Source organism: Delphinus delphis, chromosome 17, assembly GCF_949987515.2.
Source record: "Delphinus delphis chromosome 17, mDelDel1.2, whole genome shotgun sequence".
In the NCBI taxonomy this organism is placed as follows: domain Eukaryota; kingdom Metazoa; phylum Chordata; class Mammalia; order Artiodactyla; family Delphinidae; genus Delphinus; species Delphinus delphis.
Window position 1 is genome coordinate 19,287,522 of NC_082699.1, and position 25,137 is coordinate 19,312,658.

Below are 25,137 nucleotides of genomic sequence, written 5' to 3' on the forward strand. Positions count from 1 at the left end.
AAGCTACTGCGCAGGGTCGGAGGAGATGAAACGGCTCAGCATCCCCTTTCCCAGCAGCGAGAGCCTCGCAGCGTTAAAGCTTCGGCAATGCCTCGCTCTGGGCTGCGCTAGGGAGCCAAAGGACTGTGCTGCCTCTGAGAGAGATGAGGGCTACGAGGTAGTGAGCGGCGGCAGGAGAAGAAGCCCGAGGCCCTACACCGGAGGCCGGGACGGCTTTAGGCTGTTCCCCTCACCCCACCCCTCTCTGGCCGGGCCCTTCCGCCATCCCAGTCCCAAGGACCGGAATCCTGGCCTTCACTTCTGATGCAAAAAACATTCTCTGGAGACCAAGGAGTTTTAGTAACTATGACGGAGGCTGCTTTACCCGCTGATTTCGCCCCCGGGGTCAAACACAGCCCTAAAGGTTGAGTTGGGAGATGCGCTTAGCGCAACTCCAGACTTTTAATTTCACCTGAATTCCCGTGGCCGCTTTCCGCCCGCGGTCCTTTACATGTGAGTGGCTTGGAAGGGGTCACTGAGCTTTGCCCAAATCCAGAATGGACCGGCAGGTGGAAAACCGTACGAGTTTTTTAGTTTTCCTTTTATTTTTCCCCCCTGCGTGTACAGCGTGCGTGAGGGCGGGCGGTCATCCCCACTGACTGCGCCCGCCCGGGCGGTGGCCGGCTCCAGTGTGGGTGCGACGGCTGTCACACCAGGTCAGCAGAGGTGGAGCGCGCCTGGGCGGGAAGCGGACACCTCCAGTTCGCGTCCTGTGAAGGTTTATGCACAGGCGAAGGGCGTGGAGTTGCGCTCGGAAACAGGGTCTCTGGGTGCTGAAATCTGCAAGACCTCGCGAGCGCTCTGCCAGAGGCAACTGATTTTCATTAATAGGATCAGAAGCGCTCTTGGGAAAACCCAGAGTTTTTATCCAGACGGTCTGGTGGTATTGGAAAGAAAAAAACAAAACAAAACATGGTGTAAAAAAGATGATCAAAGCAGAAAGGAAAAGACGAGGCTAAACGAGACATTTAACAGGAAAGTGAAATAAAGGGTTTTCAGACGCCACTTTTCAGGGTTTAATTTCAGGTTAAAGGAGCAGATGTGACATAAATACATATAGGTACAATTTCCCCCTAAACACTAACTATTGAAACAGAACTTTGTATCTTCTGAGAACCTCTCCGTAAAAAATCATCCCGATCTCTTCCTTCTCTTTGTGTGGTTCTGCCCCTGTCCCCCCTGTCCCCCCCTCCGCAATGCATCAGGGGACAACTCTCCATAAGCACATTTTTCATTTTCAGCATCATAAACCCATGCCATGAAGAATCGTAATAAATTAGTTTCAGGAACAATGTAAGTGATGCTCTAAAGCTTGGTCAATTGGCATTGGTTGATTTAGTAAAAAATTGCCAAACCCGGAGCTGAGCCAACTCCTCATACTTTCCTTTAGCTCTCAGTCACTTATTTATTTAGTTAGTTACCTGAAACGACTGCCTGCTTGCTGCGAACGCGGGAGGACTGGTAGCGTGACATCCACTCTTAGAGATTTTTCTAAATTGAACAAATGCAATGCTTCCTTTAGATAATAACTAAGTCTTAACAGAGTTTATACTTCCTTGAATGTACTGTCATTTCCCTTATTATTAGTCAGAATCCTTGTGGCCATAAAATTCTCTGGCAAAGTTTCTCGTATTGTGTCAAAATAATTTTGAACACAGAATACGTGATGATAACTTTCGGGTAGATCAGCGATTCTACCACACATCGATGACCAACTGATCATCCAAAACCGAACCCACTGCCATCGCGAATTGTTAGCAGTGAAATAAACTGAGACTATTGAACTAAAATATGGTTTCTCTGCTGGGAACAACAGATGTCAAGTGGCATTAAAGCTTCCGTGAATGGGGTTGGACAATTTCTGACTTCAGACTTCTCAGCGTTTTATGGGAACTGTATATTTTGGCAAGTAATAAGACAACCTTCACCATCCAAGTATCTGGAAATATTTTAAAAGAGAATGTCAATAGGTGATCTTTAAACAACACACCTGTGAAAGATTTGCATAATAAATACAACCCGTTAATTGTTACTCTTCTGCCTCAGCTGTCTGTGGAGGGTTTCCTGGAGCTGACGTGGACAGAGGCCGCTTTCGTGACATGGTTTGCAGACCACGTGGGCAATGAGGACCCAAAGAATATGTTTTGCTCAAGAAGGTCGATTTAAAGAAAATAGTATCTGATCTCTCCCTTTTGTTCTGATTTCTAAAACAACCAACTACTTGTTTTTAAGACAGCCTTTCAGCAAGAGATTCAGAAGGAGGAAACTGAGAAAATTTAGTAAACCCCATCTAAAAAGAAAAAGAAAAAATACCTGATCTCCCTGGCATTTTTATTACAGTCTTAAAATAACCACCACCCCCCTGGTCGGAAAAGAAAAACGTTACGGATTAAGCAACTATTTATCTCATGAGGATAATTACTTGTTTGACCAGAACTCATTCATTCCTGAAACCACGAAGTTAAACTGTTCAGATGTTTTTAATAGCCACAGCTTCTGGCTATATTGCTTGGCTAACAAAAGCCTGATCTAGATGACCAGCGCATCTCAGATGGGTCTGAGCATCATTTCTCAAAGTCTAAAGTTTGTGACGGCTCCCAGGGTATGGGAGGGAGGGAGAAAGGAAGCTTTCCATCAGATACATATGTAAAGAGGTACTGACTGATGCCACAGGTGGCTGGGTTGGCTGGGAATGGAAAACTGGTCTCCCTCTACTTCCCGGAACTCTAGCAGCGCAAGGTGGTCGCATGCCTCAGGGCAGAAGTTAACCCCAGCGGCCCAAGGTGCAGTTTAATGAAATGGTTGCGGCTTCCCCTAGTGGTGTGGCCGCAGTGCTGTCCCTAGGAACCTATTTAATTCCCTTTAATAATACTTCCGGCTCTTTTCTGGACCTCATTGGCTCGGAATTATATCTGCATTCTCGGGTCAGAAGGCTTCTCCCCGCTGCCGCTTTTCCAAAGGCACTGGTCGAGGGCTGACACAGCCCTAGGCGAGGCATGACCCGGGGCGGGGAGGAGGACGGTGCTCGCGTCGCCGGGGCCGCGTTTGGCCTCAGGCCGCGGGCGCGGAAGCTGGCTGGGGGTCCTCCAGGTGCGGGAGGCGCGCGCGAGAGAATCCGGCTCGAAGGGTCAAGCCGCCCGGCTCCTCGCCCTGATGGTGGAAATTTAGGCATGTGGCGTGTGGCGGTTACCGCCTGGCGGCCTCCGGGAGGCCCCGGAAAGCCGCTACGGTCCACGCAGCCTGGGCTCTGGGACTTGCTGGCGCGCCCGCCGGTCGCCCTGGGGCCTTGGGAACAGGGAAATGAGCGCGCCGAGGCGGTGGCGGCCCTCGCTGCTTTCAGTTTTCATTGAGACTGCTGGTTACTGTTTAACATCCCCACCCACGTTTCAGTTTGTTTAGTAAATCGACCGGACTGTGAGAGGCCGCTGCTTTGTCGCCATTGAGCAAAGCTAATATTCTCCCAGCATATGGTCTAGAGTCTTTGCTAGAGATCGGGAAAAACAAACAAATAAACAAACAACAACCAAATCCTTAAGCCTCTTCTCCCAGATCACCCCGCCCACCCCTACCTCCCACCTCCGCGCTTTCAACCTACTTCCCAGGCTGGGAAAAGTGCTGCACAGAACCCCGCTGCTGGGCCGGGGTGGGGGGAACCTGCCGCCGGGAGATGCGGCGGCTGCCGAGCCGCTGACTGCGACGCAGGAGCTCCGGGAGCGGCTCCGCGCAGGTAAGTTTCTCGGCCCGTGGCCCCCGACCCGGGGCTGAGCCAGAGTCCGCCGTCCCCGGCCGGTGTTGGGCCAGGAGGAGGCTTGGTTCCCCTCAGGCAGCTGAAGGAGGGACGCCCGCCCCGGGAGGGGCTGAGCCTTAGGACCCCTAGGCCAGACGAGCTGGAAAGGAGATACCTCGAGGCCTCCCACAGCCGGAGGTGGAGGGAGGAAGAAAGGGCCGGAGGACAGGCAGCGGGAGGCAAGCGCAAGCCGTTCACCCAGGAAAAGTGAAATAAAAGTTGGATTTGTTTGGCAGAGAAAGTTTTGGTGTCTATCGGCGGGTCACGTGGTTGCCAGGTCTCTGGGGGCTTTGGTGGAGTTTTTTTTTGTTTTTTTTTTTTTTGTGGCCTGGGGCCAGGCTAGCGCTTTGGGATATCTATGGACCGCGGAGGTTTGTAGGGAGGTGCTTGGTCCTGAAGCATCACCCCAAGGCCTTTGCTCCAGCCTCAGTTTATGCCACTTCTCCCTGAGACGCATTTGGAGAGTGGGCACCTTCCGATGCTGCTGCTGGGGAGATTTTGTCTATACTTACATGGACATAAGTATATCTGATTCTATTTAAGTCACTTTGGCTTCCTTTGGGAAGAACTGTCCTTTGGAAGCTTGTTTAAACAATGTGCCAGTTAAGCAATAATCACTCCCTGTCTAACGGGATTAACCCTGCACGTGATAAGATCTTTGAATTGAATATAATGGGCTTCATACCTGATGTGCGGTGCTTCTAAGACTTGCTCAAAACAGAGTCAAAGGACCCCTCTCCAACTAGCAAACAGTCTTCAGTCAGCTTCCATTTGAGGGCAAGGGCTAGAGAATGCAGACTACAGAGGCTGTACACTTAATGGGATGTCCTGAAAGCTAAACACCTCATGAATACTAACAGTTCCTGCTTTTGTTTTGTTACTTTCTCCCTCCTTTCCGTTCTTTTTACATGCATCGTCTCTCTAGTCATCGTTACAATATTCTTCCCTTCCAGCTCTCACCACTTTTTCTTAATAACCTTGTTATCCCCACACTTCCCCCTGTTTTCATCTTCTGTGCACTCTACTATCAGTCAGGTCACCTGATCTATTTATTGTGAGTTTGAAGTCAGTGACCTAGCAGGGTTGGGCTTCTCTCTGGTACCAACTGGTGGAGGAGGAGGAAAGCAAGGTGGCCAGTGGTGGTAAACTACTTATTTTTCACTTTTCAAAGTGGAATGGAGGTTGAGAGCTGTTTGTCCTCTTCTTCCCATTCCTCCTAAGCTCCATTTATAGGCCTACAAATAGGGAATATTTCTCAACATGCTTTGTGAAGGTAGTACAACTTTTTAACGAGAGTGTGTCTCTTAAGATCTCATAAGCATTTTATTCTGCAGTTGTGATTACAAGCATATGGGACAGCGGAAATTATTTTGGGAATTGCTAAGATTTTTTTTTTAATACCCGCATGCAAATAATAACTTTGAGTTCCCCGTTTCTTTTGAAAATTCTTATTTTTATGAATTCTAAAAGTACTACTTGCTTATAAAACAACGTGAAAATTATAGTAAAGTATAAAGTGAACCCCCTTTCCTATTCCACTCCATATGTGTAACTGCCATTGATGGTTGGAGTTGTGTGCTTTCATGGGTATAACCGCAGGAATTTTTCTTTCATTATTTCAAAAAAAAGGGATAATGGTTCATATACCAGTGTTCTGAAATTTATTTTTAATTTAATATTTCTCTGTCCATATATGAAAATTCTGTTTTAAATGTATTTACCCAATGTAACCAGCCAGCCAATATCCCCCAGAATATTCACTTGGATTTTCCAATTTCTTACTATTACGAACAGTGAGGCAGTGGATATCTGTGTACATTAGCTCTGCAAGGGTACTGCAGAAGATTTATTCTGAGAAGAGAATTGCTAGTTCCAGGGGGACATTCACTTCAAATTCGATGGATATTGCAAAGAGCCCTCCTAAGTACCCGCAGTGTATTTACCATACTCTTGCCAACACTGGATAATAATGATCTGTTTAAAATGTTGCCAGTCTGGTTGTTGAAAAATGGGTTTCTCATTGTCGGAGTTGGATATTTGGAAATTATGTAAGCCAGTCCTGTAACATCTGACTTCGAGAGCTTGAGAATTTTGCTTTGAAAATATAGTAATAAAGTGGAAAACAAGTTAATGCATTTTAAAATACGGCCTTATCTTGAGCTTGTAAAAGATGCCACTGTATTAGTTACTATCTATCCATTTACCGAATGGCTGGAGATACTGATACATGCTGAGTGAGAATTTCTATGTTGTAAACATGTGACTCTGGTGTGCCTAGTGGTTGCTGTTGTGATTTTGTGGCTCTTGACTTCACGTCCCTGGGATTAAAATCACAATTTTAAATGAGGTATCATAATTTGGGGTCCTTAGGAAGCTGTAGAGGCAAACAAAACAGCTGAGGGTACAATGATACATCCTTGTAGAATCACTTCTCTCCACCCTCCCCATAGGAACTTTCACCTCTTGGTATTAATAAGCTCATACACAGACACATGGAATGCTTCCAATATGCCTTACTCCTACAGTTGGGAGAGCTATTTATGAATATTAATAATATACATATTTTAGCTGAAACTTACTGAATCCTTAATATGTGTTGCGTATTGTTCTAAGCTATTTATATGCATTTTTTTCTCTTAGATTCTTTAAACAAATCTATGCAGCTTATGCTAATATTCTCCCCATTTTCAGATGGGAAAAATGAGGCAGAGAGAAATTTTAAAACTTGGCTAAGGTCACACATGTATAGGTTATAAAACTGGGGATTCAAATCCAGGCCCTGTGGCTCTAGGCTCTAGAGAGTAACTGTGGCATCTTCAAGAAGTCCTTGGTTGTTCATTGCACAGGGCTGCCCAGCTGAGGGGGATGTGAGGAATGATACCTGGGTCGGACTCCACAGTCCATGCCATGTCCCCTTGTTCTTGACTGAGTATTCCTGGGGGGAAGGCACTTTTCTAGGTCACAAAATGTCTGTAAGGGCTAGCAGCAACCCTGCTCTTGATGTATCAGGAGCTCCATGTATACATATTTGCATGCTTATATAAGTACCTTTGGAACTCAATACTCTCTCGCCCATTCATCATAGTTAACCCTTAAAGAAAAAACTCTCCCCTACTACGTATACTTGCTACCTTGCATTTAATACATGAGGAGACAGAATGCTCTCTATATGGGAGGAGTAGCTCATAGCTTCTGATGTTGTGTTGCCGTGAAAACCTTTGGTTTTATCAAAATGACTTTCTGGAAAATGCATAGGGAATCTATTTCTTTTCTTTTTTTGTAATTCTCTTAACATTTTGGGGGACATGACGGTCTTTGAAGATGACTATCTCATGGGCTATAAGCCAAGAAAGACTGCTATGTTGTCACATAGGGACGTTTATATTCCTGCCCAGCTATTTACTATAAGGGGAGCAAAAGCTAAGGCACTTGGCCAAGTTAACCTCTGAGGCCCAATTTCCTCATTTTTGAAGTGTATGTGATTATAACATCTATCTCGTAGAATTTCTATGATGATTATATATGTTAATACATGAAAACATTTAGAACGATGCCTGGCATATACTGAGTATCCACCATGTATCTTGTGTAGCTGTTGTTGTGATAGAATGAGATAATTCATCTACAACACTGCTTGATTGTTGGTAATAAGTGTCATCCGTTTTTATTGATCCTCTCTCTAGAGAAATGATACTTATGTACACAAACAAATTGCATAAGACTTCAAGAGTTTATGGACCCCTAGAGACCTGGCCAAGCCCTCTAACAGGCCTCGGAGATCAGTGATGAAGAAGAGAGACATAGTCCCTGACTTCATGGAATGTTTAGCTAAGCAGTGTAGACAAGGATCGCCTTGAGTATAGTTCAGTGGTTAGAACATGGGCTTAGGAATCATCAAAACCTGAGTGCAAATCTCAGTTCTGCCCTCTGCTAGCTGTGCCTCCCTGTGTGTTACTTAACATTTTTGTGCCTCAGTTTAAAAAGTTTTAAAATGAGAATAACAGTCTTTACCCTTAAAGTATATGTGGATTAATTCTTGTATTATTTAAGCCAAGCATTTTGTTTATTAAATATTTGACCCTTTCTCTGCACTATAGTTCAAATATGGAAGAATCACATTTATATATGATAGCAAAAAGTTGACATAGACATCTAGATAGTGTGTCCCCTGTCCCCGTCTCATTTAAAAGTATCTGCTAGGTCTGTTGATAGCATCATCTGAGCCTGGTAATTTAGTATTTTTTAATATTTTGAATCTTTGAGTATTGTTCCTCTAGGCTTACATACTGTATTGTACTTTGCTTGTGCTCCTGGCTTACTGAAGATTATGGAATCTGTCCCAGTATTTTTTTTTTCTTTTGCATTTTGTCATTTCAGACATCATGGCTATAGTTTGCAAATAAAGTCTATATATTAATTTAGATGGAGTTTAATTGTATGCACTGTATTAGATACCCAGAATACAGGTATAAATAAATCAGTGTCCCCACCCTCAAACACAAATAATCTACTTGGAAGACAAACACATATAACCATCTATAACATAGGGTGATAACTATTGCATTAGTACAGTAGATAGAAATACAATGGAAAATAGAAGCACAAAAGATACATTTAGCTTGAGTAGCCTGGAAAGATTTCATGGAGTAGTTAATGATTTTTCTGATTAGAACTTGCTGAATAGAGAAGAATAAGAAAGTTGTTTGGGGCGGAGGAGATGACATTTGAAATAAGTGGAATGGCAAGAGATGAATTTTGAAGGAGCACCGGGCCAGATTCTGATAGTCTTGAATGTGGGTGACAAAGGTTTGAGCAATATCCTCTAGGCAGCAGGGAGCCATCCAGAGTCTGTAAGCAGGTTGGGTTATGAAAGTTTTCTTTTTCTTCTTTTTTTTTTTTTTTTAAATTGATTGGCAACATTTTGGAGGATGGATCAAAGAGGGACAGACAAAAGACACGGGAATAGTAGGAAGCTTTCCCAGTAGTCCAATGGAGATGTGAAGAGGATAGCGTAGAATCTAGAGACGTTTTGAAATTCTTTAAACTGGATTTAAGAACTGTAGAATAAGGAAGATGAGGGAATGTGAGGGATTGAAGCTGACCTTAAATCTTTAGGATGGTACAGGAAGCTTTGATTTGATCCCGGTCATTATAGATTTAGAGTTTTTCAACTATTATAATCCTAAAAGTTGTACACATTTTAAAACTTAGTTTGCATGGCAAAAGTAAACCTCATTTGGCCATCTGAGCCACATTGTCAGGTACTTAGGAAGAGGATTGTTTCTCTAGTTTGGGCTAATGTTCAGCAAAGTAATTACCATTTTTAATCTGAATTTTTGCAACAAACAACTGTTCTCCCTTCCTGGTTAGTCTTAACCCCAGTCAGTTCCCATGATAACAGTTAGAGTGCTATAGAGGAGACAAATCTGATCATTATTTTTTTCTTCCATTTAAAACCATTCGTTCACTTCTTGATGCCCTTATCATCAACTCCAAGTGTATTCACATCACTAGACCCCATGTAACTTTGTCTGTGATTTCCACTCCAAGCTTCATCTCTTTTCTTGACATCCCTTACTTTAGTCTTTAGCTGGAATAAATCTCTTCCAGTTCCTCAAATGCACCATGCTCTGCACCTTCAAAAGCGCTGTTTCTACTGTTTGGAAAACTCTCTGCCAGTGTCACCATCATTTCCCCCCTCTATTCTAGCCAGCTTCCACTTATCTTGCAGGTCTTTGCTCAAATACCACCTTTCCTGACCTCCTGACCCAATATACCAATTGAAATGTATCTTGTTCTTTCCCTAACATGATACTTACCAACTTCATCACACACAGTGGTTGCACGTTTGATGATGATTCTCTTAGGCTTGAATGTTAGGCTTCTGAGGGTAAGAAATGTATTATTCTCGCTCATTCTTTAGTTAGGCATTTAGTTGAGGCTTAATGAGCATGTGTTCACTGAATGAATGAGTATCTGTAATGGAAAAGGAAGGTGAAATGCCAATAATAGAATTAAAACATTTGTTGAGAAGCTAATTTTCAAGCACTGCATTCTATATTGGGGATTAAGCAATGACTGGAAACAATTCTCTCCTAAGATTCTTATGTCTGGTTAGCAATATGCATTAAAGAATTATTACTCACTACGATAAGGGCATATGTTGAGTACTGGAGAAGGATTGTAGAAACCCAGCAGAAAGGCCACTAACTTTTCCTGGAGTAGGTTACGTAAGAGATGACATGTGAGTTCTTTATTTTTAAGTCAAGAGGGATATAATATATTGATATTGAGATATAATTACATTGAGATAAGTATACTGAGATACAATTTGCATTCAGTAAAATACACTACCAAACGTAAAATAGATAGCTAGGGGGAAGCAGCCGCATAGCACAGGGAGATCAGCTCGGTGGTTTGTGACCACCTGGAGGGGTGGGATAGGGAGGGTGGAAAGGAGAGAGACTCAAGAGGGAAGAGATATGGGAACATATATATATGCATAACTGATTCACTTTGTTATAAAGCAGAAACTAACACACCATTGTAAAGCAATTATACTCCAATAAAGATGTAAAAAAAAAAAATCCATCCTTTTTAACCATACACTTCAATGAATTTTGACAAACGTAGGCCGCTGTGTAATCACTACCAACCACGATGAGGATATAGAACCTTTCTGCACAACCCTCCCCATAATTCCCTTGTGCCCTTTTGCAGTCAGCCCCTTCCGCCTCTCCCCGGCAACCACCAGTGTGATTTCTGTCCCTAGAATTGCCTTTTTCAGAATAATATGTACATAGAATCATATATTATGTAGCTTTTTGTGTCCTGCTTTTTTCATTTCACATGATAATTTTGAGATTCATCCATCAGATTCATCCATCTCGTTGTGCTTATTAGTAGCTTATTCCTCTTTTAAAAAAATAGATTTATGGGCTTCCCTGGTGGCGCAGTGGTTGAGAGTCCGCCTGCCGATGCAGGGGACGCGGGTTCGTGCCCCGGTCCGGGAAGATCCCACATGCCGCGGAGCGGCTGGGCCCGTGAGCCATGGCTGCTGAGCCTGCGCGTCTGGAGCCTGTGCTCCGCAATGGGAGAGGCCACAACAGTGAGAGGCCCGCGTACCGAAAAAAAAAAAAAAAAAAAAAACAGATTTATGAGGTACAATTGACATACAATAAACTGCACATATTTAAAGTGCACAATTTTAAAAGTTTTGACATATGTATACACCCGTGAAACAATCACCATAATAAAGATAGTGAATGTAGCCAAACCCCCAAAGGTTGCTTTGGACACCGTCCCTCCTGTTCCTCACTGTCCTCTGTCTTGAAGCAACCACTGATCTACTTTCTGCCTCTGCAAATTAGCTTTCATTTTCTAGAATTTCTTATCCATGGAATCATGGAGTATTCTCTTGTGTCTGGCTTCTTTCATAATTATTAGCATAATTATTTTGAGATTCATACATATTATTGCATCAACCAATTGTTCATTCTTAAAAGAATTTTCTTTTAAGTGAGTGCTATAGCATTGTATGGATATGCCACAATTTGTTTATTCATTCACCCGTTGACGAACATTTAAACTGTTTCTAGTTTTTGCCCTTACCAATAAAGCTAATCTGAACCTTCTTGTACAAAGACTTTGTGAGGATATATGCTTTCATTTTGTTTTATATAGTTTCCTAACAGTACAAAAGCTAGATCTTATGGAAGAAACAGGTTTCCGAAGTAGTTGTACCATTTTATGTTTCCACCAGTAGTGTTTGAGTTCCAGTCTCTTCATGTCCTTACCAACACTTGGTATGGTCAGTCTTTTTTTTTTTTTTTTTTTTGCGATACGCGGGCCTCTCACTGTTGTGGCCTCTCCCGCTGCGGAGCACAGGCTCCGGACGCGCAGGCTCAGCGGCCATGACTCAGGGGCCCAGCAGCTCCGCAGCGTGTGGGATCTTCTCGGACCAGGGCACGAACCCGTGTCCCCTGCATTGGCAGGCTGACTCTCAACCACATCGCCACCAGGGAAGCCCCTAGTCAGTCTTAATTTTAGACATTCTTAAAGGTAGATGATGAGATTACATTGTGGTTTTTATTTGCATTTCCCAGATGACTAGTGATGCTGAGCATCTTTTCATGAGCTTATGTACCATTCATGTATTTTCTTTGGTAGTTCAAAACCTATGCATCTGCACCCCCTGCCCCACCCATCTTTCTATTTTATTTTATTTATTTGTTTATTTATTTGGCCATGCTGCACAGATTGTGGGACCTTAGTTTCCCTACCAGGAATCGAGCCCAGACCTTTGACAGTGAAAGCATGGAGTCCCAACCACTGGACCGCCAGGGAATTCCCCCCACCTATCTTTTAAAAATTAAGTTGTTTGTCTTCTTAGTATCAAGTTGTAAGTGTTCTATGTATATTATAGCTACAAGTCCTTTATCAGATACAGGATTTTAAAACATTATCTCCCTATATGAATTTAATCTATTGTACAAGAGGTAGGATTTGACTGAGAGAAGAAGAGACTAAAGGATATTCTAGTCATAAATAGGAATAGCATGTGCAAATAAAAAGGTTGGTTTTGTGGTTTCATGAGGCTCCAGTGTGTGGTAAAATAGGAAAAGGTGGTGGAAAGTGAGTTCACAAAAACAAGAAGCCTGAAAATAGAGAATTTTTGAGGTCATGCTGTGGAATTTAGACTTTGTGTGTGTGTGTGAGTACTAACATTAATAAATATGTATACAGTAACAATATTGATACTAATAATTGAGTTTCACAGTTTATAGAATTCTTTCATATGCACAATTTACAGTGTTTCCCTCTACATTATTTAAGTCCTGTGACAAACATGGGAAGACACTGGGACTTGGAGATTAGTGTACACAATATTAAGTATAGGTTTTGGGGTTTCGAGCAAATGTCTTTTTGGCTAGTGTGTGTGTGTGTGTGTGTGTGTGTGTGTGTGTGTGTGTGTGTAAATTTGTGTGAGAAAGAGTGACAGCTGGGTTGGTCTGCAGGGGCAGAAGAGCACTTACCCAGTTGGGCAGGGGACAGCGTCCTGCTGAGCTCTGGTAGATGTACAGGAGACCCTGGTAAAGGTTGGGGAGTATAGTTGTAGTACTTTGAAAATGATCATTCACAGTTAACATAGAATGTTTAACAAAAGTTCCAAAATCTCAGAGGATTTTCTGGACTCTGAATTTTCTTTCAGTTGTCTTGATTCTAGATGAATAAAGTATTGCATGTGTTCTATGTATTTGTTAGTTAATTTGCTAAGGGAAAAAAACCTGTATAATCAAGTTCTTTAGTTTTTAATTTTAACTTTTTAGTTTCTCATGGGAAGTTCAAAGATAATGGGAAGTTTTCAAACATAATCCTTTGGTTCCATATATTCTGTTTCCATTGTTCTGCTCCGTACCCTGCCCTCTTTCCCTCTGCCATTGCCATGCACTACTCTGTTCTTACCTCAGGTTCACTTCGTAGACGTGAAAAAAGTTACATGCTAAACAGGCTCACAATTTAGGAATTAAATCTTTATTTTTCCTCACTTGCAGGTTTTGAAATTTCCTCATTTGCTCCTTTTTTGTAAATTTCATCCATCCTTAACTCCCATGGGTTCTTTTCCTGGTGAAAGAATTGAAGCATTTTGAATATTCAGTTAATTATAAATATGCATACATTACTATCTTCTCTTCAGGAGTCATGAATAAGTACTAGTTGAAAAGTTTCTCAATTAGTAATTATTTAATAATGAAACATCTTGGGAAGCAAGGCTTACAATTTTTAAAAAGCCTGGAGTGTTTTAAAAGATGATTTTCCTTTCTTGGTTTAGTTGATCAGCTTCTTTCTGGACAAAGATTCCTACTACCCGAAATTATCTTTATTATGAATACATTAAACAGGAAATGTAAGTATATGTATACCTAGCATATATCATATATATTGAAATACTTTCCGTTACCAAGTGACTTATGAATTTTAATAGTCATATTTTTCTTCTATTTATGCATGGATTCCCAGAAAGTTAAAACTTGCAAAGTAATTGTCATCTAAGTAGAGAGCATTTTTGATATATGTTCTCAAACTGCCTTAAACTCTTAAATTGTAATGGAGAACAAACAATATACGTGCCTAACGTGTAGTTCCTTTATTTAAACTTAAAACAATTGTTAACAGCATTGTGGTTTTCTTCCTATGTAAAGCACATATTTTGTCTTACAAGTGAATTCAAAACCTGACATTTCATTTTGTGAAATTGAACTGATAACTTGTATATTAGAAATGAGTAGCTATCATAAAAATGAATTATTGGTTAAAAAGGGTTATAATTCAGTTAGGCAAGAGTTTTTGAGTATTATGTTCAAGACATATAGTGGCTTAAGTGATGTAAAGAATAAATAGAATCCTTAGAGTTTAGCAAACCAGTTAGAGATATAAATACAAAAAATAATTCTCATTCAGATTGGTTTATGGTGTTATAACATGCAAACCACTTATTCCAGGATACACACACACACACACATATATATATATATATATGTATTCTTATATGTGTGTCTGTGTGTATGTATATATATATATATTATTTGCCCACAAATAATATACATAAATAATATACACTGGGATATACACACGTACATACACATTTGTATTTAGATTCTAAATGTATGAGATGCTTCATTCCAAGTTTAATTGAGCTAAGTAAAAGAGCTTAATCAATCTTAATAATAATATGCTATATTTTCCATTATCTGTCATAAATGTCTTATAGTTAAGTATTATTCCTTGAACAGTTTATCAAGTTTAAACAAAATAAAAAGCAAAAGAGAAGTAACTCTCAAAGCTAGTGAAGCTAATTTCAAAAACAGAGGAAAATGGGAGCAAAATGTGGGAAATTAATTAAAGCTGGAATTATATAAATCCATTTCTATAAAAATATATACACTGAAGAGATTCCGTAGTTCCTCTTTTGGGTATAGTGTATTCCAGATATTGGGAAAGCCCAGAGAACTTACCTCAAACATACATTTTTTTTTTTTCTATTGGAAGAAAAAAGGTAAATAAAATATTTCTTTAGGTAGGTGTTTTAGTTTGCTGGGACTGCCATAACAAAAACCACAGATTATACGCTGGGACGAAGTGAGAGAGTGGCATAGATTTGTATATAATACCAAATGTAAAGTAGATAGCTAGTGGGAAGCAGCTGCATAGCACAGGGAGATCAGCTCCGTGCTTTGTGACCACCTAGAGGGGTGAGATAGGTACGGTGGGAGGGAGACGCAAGAGGGAGGAGATATGGGGATATATGTATATGTATAGCTGATTCACTTTGTTATGAAGCAGAAACTAACACACCATTGTAAAGCAATTATACTCCAATAAAGATGTTAAAAAAACATTAAAAATTTAAAAATTAAAAAAAACCCCAAATAAATGAGGAAAAAAAGAAACCTACAGATTGGGTGTCTTAAACAACAGAAATTTATTTTCTCACAGTTCTGGGGCCTAGAAGTCCAAGATCAAGGTGTTGGCAGGTTTCGTTTCTTCTAATGCCTCTCTTCTTGACTTGTAGATGGCCATCTTCTCACTGTGTCTTCACATGGTCTTCCCTTCGCAAGTGTCTGTATCCTAATCTCCTCTTCTTATAAGGACATCAGTCATATTGGATTAATGGATGACTCACCCATAGGAACTCATTTTATCTTAATTCATCTTTAAAGCTCTATCTCCAAATACAGTTATATTCTGAGGTACTGGGATTTGGGACTTAAACATATAAAGTTTGTGGGTTGGGGAGATACAATTCAGTTCACAACAGCAGGGTAACGTAAAGTATTTAGTCTTAATACAGCCTTAGATATTCAAGTCTTCCTTATGGCTCATGAATAGTTTTTGTTTTAGACTCTAAGTTAAATCAGTTAACTGAGCCCAAAACCCAAATGATTCATGTTGATCTCTAGAAGGCCTTCCTCTCTCTCTTCACACTTACCTCCATCCATACTCTGCCATTGTTCCCTTAATGTTTCCTCCCTTTTGATCAGTCCCTCTGGCCAGGACAAATGGCAAAAATTGGTGTGGCTTGAGATAATATCTAGATTCAGTGAATAATATATAGAAAGAGAAGAAAGCAAGAGAAGAAAGGAAATCAGGATACTAAATATTTAATAAGGTTAAAAAAAAAGTCTGACATTCTTTATTCTACATATAACTTGAAAACATATTTCATGACATGATTTTTTTGTTTGGATTAAGACATAATTATTACTAACTGCTAGTTTAGAACTCTAAAGCAACACTCTGCCATAGAAATACAATGCAACCCCATATGTACTTTTAAAAGTTTTTGCATCGCCACATTACAAGTGAATAGAAATAAGGGAGAGTAATTTTAATAATCTCTTTTATTTAACTCAGTGTATACAAAGTATAATCATTTCAACATATAATCAACATAAACGTTATTAGAGATAGTTTACATTGCTTTTCATAGCAAGCCTTTGAAATCTGGTGCTTTTTTTTTTTTTTTTTGCGGTACATGGGCCTCTCACTGTTGTGGCCTCTCCCATTGCGGAGCACAGGCTCTGGACGCGCAGGCTCAGCGGCCGTGGCTCACGGGCCCAGCAGCTCCGCGGCATGTGGGATCTTCCCGGACCGGGACACGAACCCGTGTGCCCTGCATCGGCAGGCGGACTCTCAACCACTGCGCCACCAGGGAAGCCCCGATTTGAATTTTTTTCCTGGAATTTTTTTTTCTCTTGCACATCATTCAGTACTCTTACTTCCCTCTGTGTCTCCTCTATGCCATTCACCTTATCTGAAGTATAATTCCTCTTCTTTATCCTTAGATCTGTCCTTTAGTAACATTTTATATTAATTAGTTCTCAAAACTCTCAATATTCTTCTACCTGCTCTTAATTATCAGAGCAGAATTATAGCAACATCCGAGGAATTTTTTTTTTTTTTTTTTTTTTTTTCCGGTACGCGGGCCTCTCACTGTTGTGGCCTCTCCCGTTGCGGAGCACAGGCTCCGGACGCGCAGGCTCAGCGGCCATGGCTCACGGGCCTAGCCACTCCGCGGCATGTGGGATCTTCCCGGACCGGGACACGAACCCATGTCCCCTGCATCGGCAGGCGGACTCTCAACCACTGCGCCACCAGGGAAGCCCCCCAAGTCTACTCTTGATGGACATTTGGGTTGTTTCCAAATGTTTCTGGGCTAATGCAAATAAAGCTACCTTAAACATACTTTACATGCCTTTTGCCAGACCTGAGGCTTCATTTCTGAGGGGTATATTCCAAGAGTGGAATTACTGATCACAGAGGATACATATGTTTATCCAATATTATTACCTTCCTTAAGGTGTAAAATCTATTTAAAATACTAGTAAAATATTTCTATATTATAGATTGGTAAGAATAGTATACTATCATACAAAAAGGGAGAGAATAAATAATTCAAGAAAGCAGTAGCAGAACTGAGTCTAGAAACTGTCTTTCATTGGTGGCAGAATTTAATAAGTTCCACTTGCCTTTAATGATTCCCTTTCCTTTTGTATGAATTTATCATACATGAAACTATATAACTATTAGTTCACATAAATGAATTCCTAAACTGTTAGACTTTTATTATTGTTACTATTTTTATTGAGATATAATTATGTATAACTATCTTTACTATGTTGGCTATAAACACCCTTTGCTTCTATTCTTCATGGATTTCGCTCATGCCTTTGTGTCTGCCCAGAATCACATCTTCAGTGGTCTCTTTATGTTTCCCCATTGCACTTTGTGCATCACTTCTCATTAGTTAAGTACTGAATACACACCACCAACTGACAGGTAAGTATTTGTGTATGTTAATGGACCCAATGAAACTGTACCCTTGCACTTTGTTTAATGTAGAATTCATGTGACTATTTCAGGTAAGCACAGCACACGTGGAGACCCACACACACAAATCCTGAGCTTTATTGGGTATTAGTGAGCGCATGATCTTCAAAACATACTTTTTATTTAAGTAAGGTTATGAGAACAATAAGTTTTAAAGAACTGAATCTATTCTTATAAATTATATCATCTGCTCATTGTATGGTCAAATTTTCTTGAAATGATTCTGGTGATTCTTTTATATCCTCTCTTATACCTCTGAACCAGGAAGCCAGTGTGAAAAATTCTTTCAGCAGGCTTTCATGCATTGTCGTTAAGCAGCTTTCATTTGTTAGGGTGTGTCAGCTGTAAATATCTTCTCTCTGGGACACCCGAATTATAACGATGGTTTGGAGCTTAATAATATCATTGAGGTGCAGGCCAGACAATGTTTCCATTATTGTAGTCGTTATTTATTGGAAGGTAAAAAAATGTAAAGAGAAAAGAGTAGATGGGAAGTGATAAAGATTGGCTACGTACTATGGAACACCTGATACAGCTCGAATTATGTTAATGTTTATTTTAGTACTCAGGAGTATTAGAGTCTCTTGTTCAAACTCCATCATGTGAAGCTATTTCCAGGCCTGGGGATCATCCTGGGGATCGAGGTGGGGTGGCCGCTGGTCGGAGAGAAATGCAATGATTTATTTTTAAAATAAGACAAACATCAGATTTAAACATTTTAAATCTGTGTGTTCTTTTCCAAACTGTTAAGTGGCTTTACTTTTGAAAAAAAAAGTTTTGCAGTTAGTTTTAAGGTATTACATGAGAAGTGAGGCAATAAAAAGTAATTATTTTAGGACAGTTTTGTCAACAATCTACAACATACCACACACTGGCTATTTGCAGGTATTTCTGTACTTATACTCACACTCTGGTTCTTAGTATCAGAAAGAACTTTACCTTCTGAAGACCAGTGAGTGGGCTATGGTGTTGAGCATCTAGCAAGCATTCAGACTCTCACTGTTGGAATAAGGGTATAAGAAAGTAAGAATATTTTATCATTAGTGTAGAGTACCTAACAGGTAGTGGGCATCTCAATAAATATTTGATTAATGAATGAATATATTAGGGAAATAAGTAAAATTTTTTTAGAAGTTGACCATTTAGATAATAGCAGGGCTATATTGAGAAAAATATAGAAAATAAATAAAACATATATTACAGTAGATGCATAGTATAGCATATAAGATAGCTCACACTTTACTAATTTAAGTGAACTCTGAAGGTTTGCATAGCACTTTAAGCCAGCAGTTCTTTCCCTACCTATTACTCTAGACAAGCTCTTGCCCACATATATGAGGAGTCATGTACAGCAATGCATAACAGCATGTCAATGTCCATCAGTAGTACAACAAATAAAACACTGCTTTATAGTCATACAGTGGAATGTTGTATAAGAATGAATGAACCAGGGGTACACCATCAACATGGTTGAATCTCAGAAATATAACATTGAATGAAAGAAGCAAATCAGGGAAGGATGTATTGAGTATGGTTCCTTTTATATGATTTCAAAAACTAGAAAATCTAAACACTTTTCTACATAATACATAAATGTTAACTTTATTAATTATATTCTGTAAAGGGAAGAGTTGGAATAGTGATCAAAGTCCCATGTTAATGCTTAGTTATTTGGTGTATACCAGGCAAGTGGGTGTATGTTTGGAGAGAGGCACAAATCGGGTTTTCACAGCCTGTCAGCGTTCTCTTTCTTCACTTGGGTAATGTTACTCAGTGTTTCATTTATTATTAATATTTAACCTGTACAAATGCACTATATACATGCTTCCTTTTCTAATACATTTTACAATCAAAAATAAAATAAACTGTTTCTTAGAGACCGTAGTGTGTTAGGCATTATCCTTGTATTCTGGAGCTCTCAGCTAGAGTAAATGTAGACATTAATTCAATAATTGCAGCTACTTTAGGCTTACTGAATGAGAAGTATGTGGTGCTAAAAGACTGTGCAAGAGGTATATGATCTAATCAAGGAAGTGCAGAAAGGGCTTCATTGGTAAAGAGAGAATTGAGCTAGTTTCTAAATAATGAGTCAAAGATAACTTGGAAAAGAAGGAAGAAGGGTAAAAGGATCCTTGTAGGAAAACTGGTATACACAAAAGCTTCGTGGTACAGGAAAGAGCACTGTGAATATGAAGAAAAGGATGTAGGTGGTGCAGAGAGAGGAATGAATATTGTAAAGAATATTATTCAAGAGGTATGTAACTGTCAAAGCATGCATTCTGCAGATAACATTAAGGCTTTCGTCTTTCTTCAGAGAGATGAGATGCTGTCGAGATGTTTTAAGTAGGGAGATGATGTGAACAGATTTACATTTTGAATATATCACTTTGGCTGCAGCTGAATGACTGATTGGGTGGAGGCAAAGGTAGACAGGGGTAGACCAGCCAAGAGACCTGGTGGTCAGGTAACACATGGTAGCTTGGATGAAAGTGCTGGTAGAGGAGATGAGAAGATACAAATTGATTTCAGAAAATTTTTGAGGGCAAAATATAAGGGATTTGGTAATGAATTGGATATGGGGAGTGTGTAGGAGATAACTTCAAAAATGATTTCTGAGTTTCTAGATTACCTAAATGAATGGCTGGTGGTACCCTTAACTGAGAGAGAAAATATAGGAAGAAGATTATAGGCTACAGGGACTCTGTACGTTGTTGATTCAGATTTGCACATATTAAATGTGTGCATTTGAGACCTCTGAGAGCATATACTGATCTAATTTAGACTTTCAAAAGTATGTTTCTGTAATGTTTGTATTATGTTTTGAAATGAATTTTCAGTATAGTACAAGACCATTTTTTGTTCTCCCTGCATTTTAGACAACAGACAGAAATATATGACTATAAAGGAAGTCTTTATTATCTCCCTCTCTCTTCCATTTTAATTTCCATCCGTCACCCATAGGAATCTCAGACTCTAGATTCAACATAGAAGAGGATTATTTGTTCTTTGCTGCTCACCATGATTAAAATAATACCCTCTCTCAATATAATACAAATTTACAAATTAAAATGATACCCTCTCTCAATTGAAGCTAGTAGTGTTAGGCTTGTTCCAATATTAGTGAATATCTTGACATTTCATAAAAGTGTGATGATTTGAATGGTAGCTCTGTGTTGTTTCCTCTGAAGAGCAAAGGGTGATGAGGACCAAAAGTATGAGTTTAAGAAAGAAAGCTGGAATCGTAAAATTTCATTGTTCTGATTTCCAACCAGAAATCCCATGGTTATTTTTTTCTTTAATTTCTGACAATATGGTAGATTATATGTCTAGAGAAATTTTATCATTGGTGAAAACTAAAAAAATGCCAGACAGAAATATTTTTCTTTCTTTCCCTTTTATTGAATTATAATTACAGAGTCACCATTTAATTAAGTAGCTACTATGTATTATGCACTGGATTATATGCTTTCTATACATAATTTTTAAGTTTTTAAAAATCTATTTTTTATTATTTTTATTTTTCCAATTTTATTGAGATATAACTGACATACAACACTTTATAAGTTTAAGGTGTACAGCATAGTAATTTGACTTACATACATCATGAAATGATGACCACAAAACATTTAGTGAACATCCATCATCTCATATAGATACAAAAAAAAAGGAAAAGAAAAAACTGTTTTTTCCTTGTGATGAGAACTCTTATGATTTACTCTTTTAACAACTTTTTTTTTTTTTTTTTTTTTTTTTTATTTAGCGGTACGCGGACCTCTCACTGTTGTGGCCTCTCCCGTTGCGGAGCACAGGCTCTGGACGCGCAGGCTCAGGGGCCATGGCTCACGGGCCTAGCTGCTCCGTGGCATGTGAGATCTTCCCGAACCGGGGCACGAACCCGTGTCCCCTGCATCGGCAGGCGGACTCTCAACCACTGCGCCACCAGGGAAGCCCTCTTTTAACAACTTTTATATATAATAGACAGCAGTATCACTTATATTAATCATTTTGTACATTACATCCCTAGTAACTTATTTATCTTATAACTGGAAGTTTGTAACTTTTGACCTTCAGACAGAATACACATATATATACACATATATATACACATATATATTTCACAAAATATATATATTTAAATATTTAGTTGCATAGCTGAGTTGGTGGGAAAGTAAAGGGAATTCTCAGAGTCCATGAACGCATGAAATCACAAACCAAGGGAAGTGAGCAAGCACTGAAACAGACATCTTTCCTGGGGATATTTGGCAGTTCCTTGTGGAAGTTTAAGATTTAAGAGAGCATTTTTGGTAAACCAAAAACAGCTTTGGAGGGCAAAAATTGTTAGGTTGGACTGGAAATCCTCTGCATAAATAGAATCTCTAGAAGGCAACTCTTTTTTTAAAAAAAATTATTTATTTTACTTATTTATTTTTGGCTCCGTTGGGTCTTCGTTGCTGCGTGTGGGCTTTCTCTAGTTGCGGTGAGAGGGAGCTACTCTTCGTTGTGGTGGGCGGGCTTCTCATTGCGGTGGCTTCTCTTGTTGTGGAGCACGGGCTCTGGGCACGCAGGCTTCAGTAGCTGTGGCACGCAGGCTCAGTAGTTGTGGCACATGGGCTTAGTTGCTCTGCGACATGTGGGATCTTCCCAGATCAGGGCTCAAACCTGTGTCTCCTGACTTGGCAGGTGGATTCTTAACCACTGCATCACCAGGGAAGCACTAGAAGGCAACTCTTATTGTGAGATAAGCAAATAAAATGAGAGAGAGAGAAAGAGAGAGGAGAGAGGGCACGAGTGAGCAAATGCAATTGAGAGAGTGAGAATACTTAACTTTCTTAGTCTTGGTTCTGAGTAAAATGGAAAAAATAGAAAGTTTCACCTGAATGAAATTCCCAACCTCAACCCTCATGTAATTCAGATTCATACTACACATGTAACCTAAAAACATCTAAAGAGAAAATTTCAGTTTTAAGGTTGATCATAGCCCCATGTACTTGGCAGAATCAAACAAAAACGCTTTTGTGAGGAGGGAAAGAAAACAATTTAAAACAAAACTTTAAGTAATTCTCACAGATGAAATTTCAAAGAGCATGAGATTGCATTAAAAAAATAATCACTAAATACAGGCAGAATAAAACATCACAGTGGGAGTCATTAGGAAACACAGTGAGTCATTAAAGAAGCAAATCCAAAAAGATTGTAGCTAGTGGAACTTTCATTTATAGAATGTAAATTAACTATATTTAAAATTAATTATATTTAATCTATTTAATACTTAATATAGGGCTTCCCTGGTGGCGCAGTGGTTGAGAATCTGCCTGCTAATGCAGGGGACACGGGTTCGAGCCCTGGTCTGGGAAGATCCCACATGCCGCAGAGCACCTAGGCCCGTGAGCCACAACTACTGAGCCTGCGCATCTGGAGCCTCTGCTCCGCAACAAGAGAGGCCGTGATAGTGAGAGGCCCGTGCATTGCGATGAAGAGTGGCCCCTGCTTGCCACAACTAGAGAAAGCCCTCGGACAGAAACGAAGACCCAACACAGCCAAAAATAAATAATAAATAATAAATAAATTAAAAAGTAATATTTATATAGATTATCAAAAATACAGTAAAAGATAAGCAACTATGAAAACAAACATACATTTGAAAAAGAACCAAACAGTATGTTTCTTTTTTTGCAGTACGCGGGCCTCTCACTGTTGTGGCCTCTCCCGTTGCGGAGCACAGGCTCTGGACACGCAGGCTCAGCGGCCATGGCTCATGGGCCTAGCTGCTCCATGGCATGTGGGATCCTCCCGGACCGGGGCACAAACCTGTGTCCCCTGGATCGGCAGGCAGACTCCCAACCACTGCACCACCAGGGAAGCCCCAAACAGTATTTTTGAGAGATTTAAAAAATTAAATGGAAGTTGAAATACATTGTATGGGTTATACAGCAGAGGAGACACAGCTGAAAAGGTAATTTTTTGAAATAGAAAATAGGTCTGAAGAAGTTATAGGACAGAGAGACAAAGCTAGAAAATATGAAAGAGGCTTTAAAAGATAAGGAGGATAGAAAGAGAAAGTGTAACATATATCTAATTGGAGAATTAGAAAGAGGGAAAAGAAAAAATAGGGGTGAAACAGTATTCAAAGGAAAAATGGATGAAATAATTTTTGAATTAATGAAAGACATCAGTCTTCATATTCACAAAGCAAAACGTATATCAAGCCAATTATACATTATAGTGTAATCACAGAACACCTTGATATATCATAGTGAAATCACCAAACTTTGAGCAAGATGAAGAAAGGAGAAAAAAAGTTAACAGAATAAACAGGACAGTAGTAGATGGTAGAAACAAATCCAAATATATCAGTGTCACAATAAATATAAATGGATTAAAATTTCCAGTTAAAAGAAATTATCAGGCAGAAAACAAACCCCACAACAACAAATCCCAGTTCTACTGTTTATGGAAAAGTTCCTAAACTAAAGAATACAGAAATTGTTAAAAATAACAGAGAAAGGAAATTCTAAAGCAAAAAATATTGCTCCATGTAGTAGCTAGCCTCTGAGGTGGCCCCCACCGATCCTTGTCTCCTGGTATTCATGGCTTTGTGTAGTCTTATCCAAGTATGTATAGGCATGCCCCGTTTAACCAATAAGAATTCTAGAAACCACAATGTAGCACTTCTGAGATTAGGTTATAAAAAACAATGTAGGGACTTCCCTGGTGGTACAGTGGTTAAGAATCTGCCTTCCAATGCAGGGGACATGGGTTCGATCCCTGGTCCGGGAAGATCCCACATGCCGCTGCTGCGGAGCAACTAAGCCCAGGTGCCACAACTACTGAAGCCTGTGTACCTAGAGCCCATGCTCCACAACAGGAAAAGTCACCACAATGAGAAGCCCGTACACTGCAATGAAGAGTAGCCCTGGCTCGCTGCAACTGCAACTAGAGAAAGCCTGTGTGCAACAATGAAGACCCAAAGCAGCCAAAAAAAAAAAAAAAAAAAAAATTAATAATAAATAAATAAATAAAAGACAATGTAGCCTCTACTTTGCTCTCTTGGAGCACTGCTCTGGGGAAATCAGCTGCAATGTTTTGTGGACATTCAAACAGTCCCATGGAGAGGTACATGTTTAAAGAATTGGGGCTTTTTGCTAAAAGACTATCAATTTGCCAGCCAGTTGAGTGAGCTAGTTTCAAAGCAAATCCTCTTCCCTAGTCAAGCCTTCAGATGTTTGTGCCCTTGACAACTTGAATGTAACCACACAGAGATCCTGAGACAGAACCACCAAGCTAACCTGCTCCCAGATTCCTGACCCAGAGAAACTGTGAGCTAATAATTTTTATTGTTGTTTTAAGCTGTTAAATCTTGAAATAGTTTACTATGCAACAACATATAACTTATACACTAAAGATAGAATTTCAGCTAAACA

General features: G+C 39.8%; 1 protein-coding gene across 3 annotated transcripts in view; it reads left to right on the top strand.

The window, feature by feature from the left end:
* The first annotated feature begins 3,488 nt into the window (after positions 1-3,488).
* Positions 3,489-25,137, top strand: part of HNF4G (hepatocyte nuclear factor 4 gamma) — a 130,991-nt gene continuing 109,342 nt past the window's right edge. For all 3 annotated transcript variants that reach the window (XM_059994789.1, XM_059994792.1, XM_059994791.1), the window contains exon 1: positions 3,489-3,766. The gene's annotated coding sequence lies outside the window, so the exon portion shown is untranslated. The remainder of the gene's footprint in view (positions 3,767-25,137) is intronic.